A 10,500-nucleotide genomic window follows, 5' to 3' on the forward strand; every position below is an offset into this window, starting at 1 on the left:
GCCTATAATTATTTAACAGTGTACATCCTTTTTGTCAAGGACCGTTGTTGTTCCTTTATAGTAACATGACATGAGCACAGTTCACAAGCGTCAGTAACATGACATGGGCACAATACACAAGCACCAGTAACATGACATGGGCACACTACTCAAGCACCAGTAACATGACATGGGTACACTACACAAGCACCAGTAACATGACATGGGTACACTACACAAGCACCAGTAACATGGACAGACTACACAAGCGCCACTAACATGGGCAATTTACACAAGCGACAGTAACATGACATGGGCACGCTACATAAGCACCAGTAACATGACCTGAGCAGACTACGCAAGCGCCAGTAACATGACATGAGCACACTACACAAGCACCACTAACATGACATGAGCACACTACACAAGCACCACTAACATGACATGGGCACAACACACAAGCACCAGTAACATGACATGGGCACAACACACAAGCACCAGTAACATGACATGGGCACAACACACAAGCACCAGTAACATGACATGGGCACACTACACAAGCACCAGTAACATGGACATACAACACAAGTACCTTTAACATAACATGGGCTTACTACACAAGCGCCAGTAACATGGACACGCTACACAAGCGCCAGTAACATGACATGGGCACGCTACATAAGCACCAGTAACATGGACACACTACACAAATACCAGTAACATAACATGGGCTTACTACACAAGCGCCAGTAACATGGACACACTACACAAATACCAGTAACATAACATGGGCTTACTACACAAGCGCCAGTAACATGGACACGCTATACAAGCGCCAGTAACATGGACACGCTACACAAGCGCCAGTAACATGACATGGGCACGCTACATAAGCACCAGTAAGATGGGCACGCTACACAAGTGTCAGTAACATGGGAACGCTACACAAGCTCCAGTAACACGACATGAGCACACTACACAAGCGCCAGTAACATGACATGAGCACACTACACAAGCGCCAGTAACATGACATGGGCACGCTACACAAGCGCCTGTAACATGGGCATGCTACACAAGCGCCAGTAACATGGGCATGCTGCACAAGCGCCAGTAACATGGGCATGCTGCACAAGCGCCAGTAACAGCGGCATGCTACACAAGCGCCAGTAATATGACATGGGCACGTTACACAAGCACCAGTAATATAACATGGACACACTACACAAGCGCCAGTAACATGGTCACACTACGCAAGTGTCAGTAACATAACATGGGCACATGACACAAAATAATATCCTTTCTTTGTTATCACTTCATTTCACTAAAAAACTTTTTTTAATTAATTTAGTACATTATCTATCACTTGCAGTAGCATTTACAAGTTAGAACAGAGGCCCTGAAGAAAGCCTAGGGTCCTATTCCCAAAAGGCTGAAACATGTTGGCCCCCTTGCAGGTATTTGGTTAAACTGCAAGATACATATATTACTGCACTGTTCTTGTTTTTAACAGGAAGAGGCCCTTCTTTTCCAAAATAAATAAAAAATCTTTTTCTTGTGGTTCTCTATCCTATTTTAAATTCACCACTTTTATAATTTTTCTTGCACTGCACTTGATCCCATCAGATCAGAGTCACATGGTCCTAAAGTGATTGTGGGTCGGAATACCATTTACTGATAAAGGGTACGATCTCCATCTCAATGATCTAGACATGCGACCCTTATAGGATTACCAAGTGATAATACAATCTTTTGATGGGAATCCTAAAAATGGGTTTCCTCTACAATCATTGGTGGCCCACATTTTTTATACTCCTTGTCCCAAGTCATAACTAGTTAGCCATGGCTATATCTGGTTGTACTATTTTATACTTCCAGTCAAGTACATAGAGGTTCTTAATAATCCTCTTTTTTTAGTCCCCTAGGTTTCCCTGTTGTATATGTGTACACGTGACACAAGCACCAGTAACATAACATGGGCACGCAATACAAGCACCAGTAACATAACATGGGTGCGCGACACAAGCGCCAGTAACATGGACACACTACACAAGCGGCAGTAACATAACATGAGCACAATACACAAGCGCCAGTAACATAACATGGGCACTCTACACAAGTGCTGGTAACATGACATGGGCACACTACACAAGTGCTATTAACATGGACACACTACACAAGCGCCAGTAACATTATGGCAGAGGTCTTCAAACTGTTCGGTGCGCCCCCCTGGGGGTTCGTGGATGTGTTGCCAGGGGGGGCGCAAATAGGTCTGCAATTACATGTAAATTAAGATAGCCTGGAAGCACAAAAAGGAGCCATTCTAGGCTGTCTTCATTTACATGCTCCAATTAAACGCCTCAAAAAAGTGAAAGGGTGGTACTACTAAGTGGCACTGGGGAGGCCAGGGACTGTGAAGTTAGGGTCAAAGAGCAGGCTAAAAAGAAGAAAAAAAATTGCATTCCATTGTTTCCTGTTCACTTTGGAACAACTGTATATAAAAACACCACTCGAGGACAATTCATTAGTTAACGATCAATTAGGCATAGAGGGCGTGGTGTAGTGCCGTGTTCAACAGGCAACAGTGTAAATCTGTCAGGGAATGGCATGGAAAGTGTGCAGAGAAACTAAAACCCAATCCCGTTTAAAATGTGGAAGAGTTTAGCAACTCGGAAAGGTGTGGTGGGTGATAGAAACAGAGTATGTCTGTCCAAACTACTGGTGGTCATTGAAAGGTATAAAATATAAAAGTATTTGCCTGTATTGGACAAAGGAAATTTCTTGTTCCCGAAGAGCTGACCATGTCGCAATTTAAGACCATTGTCGGATGCCAATTAGCTTTATCAAAAACACAGGCTTTTTTCTTTATGGTGAATAACAAGACCTTACAGTTAATGTCTGTCACAATGTCAGAAGTGTATTGGGATCATAAGGATGAAGATGGCTTCTTATTCCTGACCAATGCATCACAGGAGATGTTTGGCTGCAATCTAACCAATGACTAGCAGAAACAGACAGACTGCCACGCACTATTACAGACTGCTTAACATTAAAGCAGGTTTTATCTAGAGTGTTAGACCTGGCACCATTGGTGTGAGTCTCCTTTCCATTTTTTTACCGTGCCTCATATGTTTTTCTGGTGTAAGATGCTTTAGGCACTGTGCCACTGCTGTCCAGTGCCACAGTGCGAGTGCTCCCTATGGTAAATTATTGTACGAATTTGTGAATCCATGATTGGGTATATTTGACTCACAGTCAGGCCCTAGTATAGTGTACACGAGGTGCCCAGGGCTTGTGAGTCAAATGCTGCTGGTGGGCTTGGAGCACTGGTTGTGCGACCCACAGAAGTAGCCTGTAAACGTGTGTCTTGTCTGCCATCGCAGAGCCTGCGTGCAGTCTCGCACTGCCATGTCGACTGGGTAAGTGCACCCACGTACCAGTCCCTAAACCGTCCATTTGCTTTATATCAGTCACCCCTATGGTAGGCCCAAGGCAGGATGCGATGTAAGTATAAGGTAGGACAAGCCCTGATGTATGTGGCATGTCCTAATAGTGAATTACAGCCATTTTCGATTTTCACTATTGCAAGGCTACCTGTTCTCCGTAGGCCAGAATAAGCAGTTGTGATTATTACATCTTATAATCCTAACTGACTCAGGGAACATGGTAGAAATCTGAGGTTATTAGGACTGAACTCAGAATGATAAAATACATATTTTAGTAAAGGGGGTTTTAAAATTCAGTGTTTGAAAATGCCACTTTTAGAAAGTAGGTATTTTCTTGCCTAACTATCCAAGCCTGCCTCTGCTGTGCTGTGTATTCCCTGTCTGGAGTTTGAGTGACAGGGGCTGGGGAATTTCCAGGAGACAGGGTGAGGCAGCCAGGGCTGAATAGAGAGATCTCCATGCAGATTGGTGGGAAGAGTTACACCTTGGACCTGGATAGGGTTGTGCTCTCCCTCCACAGTGCTGGCTCCGACTCCTGTGGTGCGTCTGCCGCTTCTGCCCTGCTCCTTGAAAGGAACGGCCACGACATGTCAACAAAGTGCTCAAGAACTACCCAGAAGGGGCGTGGCTTCGTGAGGATCCAGCATAGCCGCCTGCTAGATTGTCTCCGTGACTCCCTCCCTACAACGCCAATCTGCTACAAAAATCTGATCCTCCGGTGCCATATCCATACACCGGAGAGTAGTGGTGCTCAACGCTTTTAGCCCGAAATCGAACTGACGTCTGGGGCCGAAGTTATGGTGGCTGGCATTTGCGGCACTCCTGGTTGCGGAAGCCGGGGCTTTGCGTAGAGACTAGACCGCTGCAAGAGCTGAATTTGCCTGAGCGACTTCCTTCCTTCACCTTGGGGGACCGAACTTTGTCGAGATTGAACTCGCTGGTACCGCGCAAAAGCTCCGGATGCTGTAGCCCTGCCACATCTGCGCCCCTCTCTGAATTGCGGGCCTTGTGCACTGGTGCTGTTTTGAGAGGGCACGGTAGAGACGTGGCGCAAGGGGGAAGAGCTCAGACGAGATATCGTCGCATGCAGTGGGACGCCTCTAGAAGGCCTGGGACAGTGAGTTGAGAGCACACGCTCCCTGATTGCCTCACTTCCTTTATTCCTGATGCTGGGGGCTCCTTCTTCCCCCCCTTCCATCCCACTCATTCACCTACACCACTGCTGCTGGCCCTTCATTGTAGATACTATGTAACCAAAAACAGGGCTTGACTAATCAGTAAGGCGGAGTCACCAACAAAACACACCAACCGAGTTGCCAATACTGATACCTGACTACAATGCTATTAAATAAATAGGTGCAAGGAAACCAAACCAAGCATCCAACAGCTTCGTATTAGCTTTTATTTGCAATTTTCAAAATGTGTTTTGAAATGAGGTGTATATACAGGGGCTATGTATACAAAACAATGTCATCAAATAAATACACACACCTTTTTACACTCACACTCCCTCCACGTTGTTCATATGTACACACACACATCCACATTGATACACATCACCACAAACAACATACACCACATTAATCCTAACGGGCCAATGTTCTTATTATGAAAATTGGCCTGGCCACTCTCCAACAGAAATTCCCTCTTAGATGTTTTATAAATGCAAAACAAATGTTGTCAATGCAGTTTTTCACAATATAACATAAATCTTAATCCAACCAAGGGAACAATTTGAATGGGAGTGGAAATAACACGATCTATGCGTTACAAACCCCCTGCAGTATGGGGGTTCTCATCAGGACCAACAACCACTGTGATGACAAAAAACAAAAATCACGATATCAGAAACTAGATCTGGCTTTAATGACTGAGCCTTCCTAAGCGTTCCAACCTCACTGCTACTTACCAACTCCAGATAAAACCACCACTCTCTGCTTTATGTTTTACAGTGAGATTCTAAAAAATAAAAACGAACAAAAATCGTCCTTTGGTGAATAAATCCGGCCTTACATGTGGCCTTGAGAGCCCTGCCTCGGTAGACTCGTGGATGTACTTTCAGTCACAAGAAACTGTCGGCCAAAAAACATCCGTTTTTCTCCGAACTTCTTAAAGCGCGGAGGCGCCCGCGCCTACACAGAGTAGTATCCCGAGCTGAGGCCAGTCAAGCGGGCATCACTGGGCCTGTTGGCATTCCCGGGTTATAACCGCCAGGATCCACGAGGGCCGCGTCATACCTTCAGATCAGCGCGAGCTCCCCTCGCCGCGCGCCGGGTTATAACCGCCGGGATCCACGAGGGCCGCGTCATACCTTCAGATCAGCGCGAGCTCCCCTCGCCGCGCGCCTGCAGCGGCCCCTGCTGTGGAGAGCGGCGTGTATCAGAAGACCCGGTGTACTGTCGATAGAGCCACCCCATCTGGCTTTACACCCCCCGCGTTTCCACGCATGCGCATAATTATGCGCATGCGTGGAAAGCCCATGTCTTGGCTGCATGGATTTTGAAGCACCCCACTCTACTGCCCGTGTACTGCGCATGCGTGTGATTACACGCATGCGCTTTTAAGATCCAGCGGCGAACACTCCTCCTGCTCGAGCAGCGTTAACCCCATAGCTGCCACCCGAGCACTCAGGATGGTTTGCAGTGAGTGCTAGGAGCCAGGGAGCTCACAGAGAGCCCCCTTTTCCGTCACAGGCTGCTCTGAAGACAGGCAGTATCACTAAAACACTCTACTGTGTGTGTCACTACACTGTCCGAACACCGTTATCTTACTGGGACATGAGGTATGGTAACAGTTATGTATTACACTGGTGGCCAAAGGAGCTAATGTGCCTACTCCAAGGATCTGTCTTTGCTCTCCTATACTCACATGTTCACTTGTTTCATTTCACATGAGTTTACATAGCTTTCCATCCTTCTAGGGTCGATAAAATGAGTACCATTGAACAGAGGATCTTTGACCATTCAATAGCACAGCTAAACTCTGGGGGTTTTACTTGCAGTCTACTAATATGGGTGCTATGTTTGTAGGTAATAGAAATGAAAACTCTCAGAAATGTCCATCTACAAACAGTGGTGCTGTGTTCTGCTAAACAGGCAGAGCACAGCAAAAGGCAGGACCACAGGGACAGCACGGCTATACAAATATCCAATCCACCACCGGCCTGAAACCCCCATCGCATGGCCATGCAGTCCATAATAACTGCTGACTGGCACCACTGGCGGACTCAGCAGCTATCACCTGCCTGCTGGAAGCAGGCATGGCGACCAGCTGACAACCTGCACCCCTGCATTTAATTTGGCCTCATAAATGACACTGTGGAGTGGGTCAGGTATAAAAACAAATTGCATCCACTTAAAAGATCCCCTCTCCCAGAAACCTCTGAAGGCAACATTGGAGATGATAGATCATTGCAGGATTCCTGTATCCTGGCACCTTTGGAAAAGGCATGTAAAGTGGCAGGGCTGTACTTTTAGAAGACCAGGTGGTGGAGTACAGAATGAGATAGATAGAGTGAGGGCGATAGAGAGATAGATAGATAGAGTGAGGGCGATAGATAAATAAATAGATAGATAGATAGAGTGGGGCGATAGATAGATAGAGTGAGGGCGATAGATAGATAGATAGAGTGAGGGCGATAGATAGATAAAGTTAGGGCGATAGATAGATAGATACATACATAGACAGATAGATAGAATGGGGGCGATAGATAGATAGATAGATAGAGTGAGGGCGATAGATAGATAGATAGAGTGAGGGCTATATGACCGATAGATAGAGTGAGGGCGATAGATAGATAGAATGAGGGTGATAGAGTGACAGATAGATAGATAGAGTGAGGCAGATAGATAGATAGATAGATAGATAGATAGATAGATAGATAGATAGATAGATAGATAGATAGATAGAATGAGGGCGATAGATAGATAGATAGAGTGAGGGAGATAGATAGATAGATAGATAGAGTGAGGGCAATATGACCGATAGACAGAGTGAGGGCGATAGATAGATAGAATGAGGGTGATAGATAGAGTGAGGGCGATAGATAGACAGATAGATAGATAGAGTGAGTCAGATAGATAGAATGAGTGCGATAGATAGATAGATAGAGTGAGGGCGATAGATAGATAGATAGATAGATAGATAGATAGATAGAGTGAGGGCGATATGACCGATAGATAGAGTGAGGGCAATAGATAGATAGAATGAGGGTGAAAGATAGAGTGAGGGTGATAGATAGACAGATAGATAGATAGAGTGAGGCAGATAGATAGATAGATAGATAGATAGATAGATTGATAGATAGAGAGTGAGGGCCATCGATAGATAGAGTGAGGGCGATAGATACAGTGAGGGCGACAGATAGATAGAGTGAGGGCGATAGATAGATAGATAGAGTGAGGGCGATAGATAGATGTGTGTGGTTGTGTGTGTGTGTGTGTTTGTACGTGTGGTTGTATGTGTGTGTAGTTGTATGTGTGGTTGTGTGTGTGTGGTTGGGTGTGATTGTGGGTGAGGTTGTGTGTGTGGTTATGTGTGCGATTGTGTGTGTGGTGTTGTGTGTGTGTAGTTGTATGTGTGTGTGCGCGGTTAGAGAAGGATGCATGTGGAAGAGAGCAGCAGATCAGCACAGCAGAAGAGAACAGGGAGTTAAAGAAGGAGGCAGTTGGAAGAGAGCAGCAGATCAACACGGGAGAAGAAAACAGGGAGTTAGAGAAGGAGGCGGTGGAAAGGAACAGCAGATCAGCACGGGAGAAGCGAACAGGGAGGTAGAGAAGGAGGTGGGGTGGAAGAGAACAGCAGATCAGCAAGAGAGAAGAGAACAGGTAGTTAAAGAAGGAGGTGGGTGGAAGAGAGCAGCAGATTAGCAAAGGAGAAGAGAACAGGGAGTTAAAGAAGGAAGTGGGGTGCAAGAGAGCAGCAGAATAGCACGGGAGAAGAGAACAGGGAGGCAGAGAAGGAGGCGGGTTGAAGATAGCAGCAGATCAGCTCTGGAGAAGAGAAGTGAACAGGGAGTTGGAGAAGGAGGTGGGTGGGAGAGAGCAGCATAACAGCACAGCAGAAGAGAGCATGTAGTTAAAGAAGAAGGCGGGTGGACGAGAGCAGTAGATCAGCACTGGAGAAGAGAACAGGGAGTTAGAGAAAGCGGCGGTTGGAACAGAACAGCTGATTAGCACAGGAGCAGAAAACGGAGTTAAAGAAGGATGCGGGTGGAAGAGAGCAGCAGATCAGCACAGGAGAAGAGAACAGGGAGTTAAAGAAGGAGGCGGGTGGAAGAGAACAGCAGATCAGCACGAGAAAAGAGAAGAGAACAGGGAGTTAGATAAGGAGGTGGGTGGAAGAGAGGAACAGATCAGCACAGCATAAGAGAACAGGGAGTTAAAGAAGGAGGTGGGGTGGAAGAGAGCAGCAGATCAGCAGACGTTAACAGGGAGTTAAAGAAGGAGGTGGGGTGGAAGAGAGCAGCAGAACAGCACGGGAGAAGAGAACAGGGAGGTAGAGAAGGAGGTGGGGTGGAAGAGAACAGCAGATCAGCACGAGAGAAGAGAACAGGAAGTTAAAGAAGGAGGTGGGTGGATGAGAGCTGCAGATCAGCACATGAGAAGAGAACAGGGAGTTAAAGATGTAGGCGGGGTGGAAGAGAACAGCAGATCGTAACAGGAGAAGAGAACCGGGAGTCACTTTTCATCTCTTATCTTTATCACCCCCCCTTCCCCATTTATACCCCCATGAAGTCTGATCCACAGATAGTCCACACTCACGTGCGCGCGTTTCCAGGAGCGCCCATAACCGGCGCATTTATCTGATATGATGTCGAAGTCCTTCATTTCTGTCTAACGGTAACCGGTCGCAGCGTCGCACGCCCCGCATAACATTGGCTTCTTGGGTGGTAGACGAGCGGCCGCGCTCCCCATGCTAAGATGGCGGCCGGGGAGGCAGGCGTCACACAAAAAGATGGCTGCTGAAAGGTTGGTCTTCTCACCGAAATAACAGGCCGCATCCCCCACAAAGATGGATGCCATTGTCTCTGCTCTTGCACAACGCGTAAGGGCTAGAGTATCGCGTCCTTCACAACAACAAGGCTAAAACGGTTATTGGGATCCACGTGACAGTAGCCACGCATACGTTTGTCTCACAAACGTGCCGGTTTTCCGTGGTTCCCTGCTCCCCGTCTGTATGCGCTCCCCCCTCGTGTGTGCGCATCGCACTATCCTACGCAACCGCACAATGTACTTTTGGCTTCATACAGGTATTTTTAAGCTCCAGCAGTAAGTCTTCTATTTTGATAGTTGCTCGGTCCAGCCGTCTCGTTGTCACTTCCTCCACTGTACGAGGAGTCTGAAAAGTTGGTGTATCTTCTTCCACCTGCTTGAAATAATCCTCAGCCAGATACGGGTAGGTTTTTTTCTTATTATAATATTGGATGTCCTTTGCTAGAAAAACAAAAAATTGGAGAAACTAGCAAAGGACATCCAATATTATAATAAGAAAAAAACCTACCCGTATCTGGCTGAGGATTATTTCAAGCAGGATAATTAGGGTCGTTTTTTCTACAGAGGCAGAGGGGGTTACAGGGGTGGCCAACGAGGTGGAAGAAGATACACCAACTTTTCAGACTCCTCGTACAGTGGAGGAAGTGACAACGAGACGGCTGGACCGAGCAACTATCAAAATCAAGAACAGTGGTACCAACCAGCACAGGACCCTCCCAGCAGACAACAACAACCTTTTTTACAGGACAGTACATGGAGACCCCCCCGGGGAAGAGGCGGTGGATGGAACAGACGGCCGACCAGAGGCCACGACCCTCAGAACTGGGACGACTCGAGACAGCAAGGCTACAACAGCAAACAGGTGAGATTCCAGCAGGCCAACCATGGGGAAATCAGCACGCGGAAGAAGACTTACAGCTGGTAACCAAAGTAAGCCCCATTATGAATTTATCTAACCAGACACTATCCCCTGAAGAGATTGGAGTCCTGAGCAAGGGCCTTTCTTTCGTCCCGACCTCACAGGGCAATTTATTCAACATCAAAACGGAACTGGCGAGATTCTTCCGGAAGATTTGCCTGCGGAG

The 10,500-nt window shown here is 46.9% G+C and overlaps 1 protein-coding gene and 1 pseudogene across 1 annotated transcript in view; one reads left to right on the forward strand and one right to left on the reverse strand.

The window, feature by feature from the left end:
* LOC147737255 (uncharacterized) overlaps positions 1-5,734 on the reverse strand; it is a 78,424-nt gene extending 72,690 nt beyond the window's left edge. Inside the window, exon 1 of the mRNA XM_086921758.1 lies at positions 5,332-5,734. The gene's annotated coding sequence lies outside the window, so the exon portion shown is untranslated. The remainder of the gene's footprint in view (positions 1-5,331) is intronic.
* On the forward strand, positions 2,584-3,023 carry LOC147737256 (microtubule-associated protein 1 light chain 3 gamma pseudogene; annotated as a pseudogene).
* Positions 5,735-10,500: the final 4,766 nt, after the last annotated feature.

The sequence above is a fragment of the Lissotriton vulgaris genome, chromosome 1_1, assembly GCF_964263255.1.
Source record: "Lissotriton vulgaris chromosome 1_1, aLisVul1.2, whole genome shotgun sequence".
In the NCBI taxonomy this organism is placed as follows: domain Eukaryota; kingdom Metazoa; phylum Chordata; class Amphibia; order Caudata; family Salamandridae; genus Lissotriton; species Lissotriton vulgaris.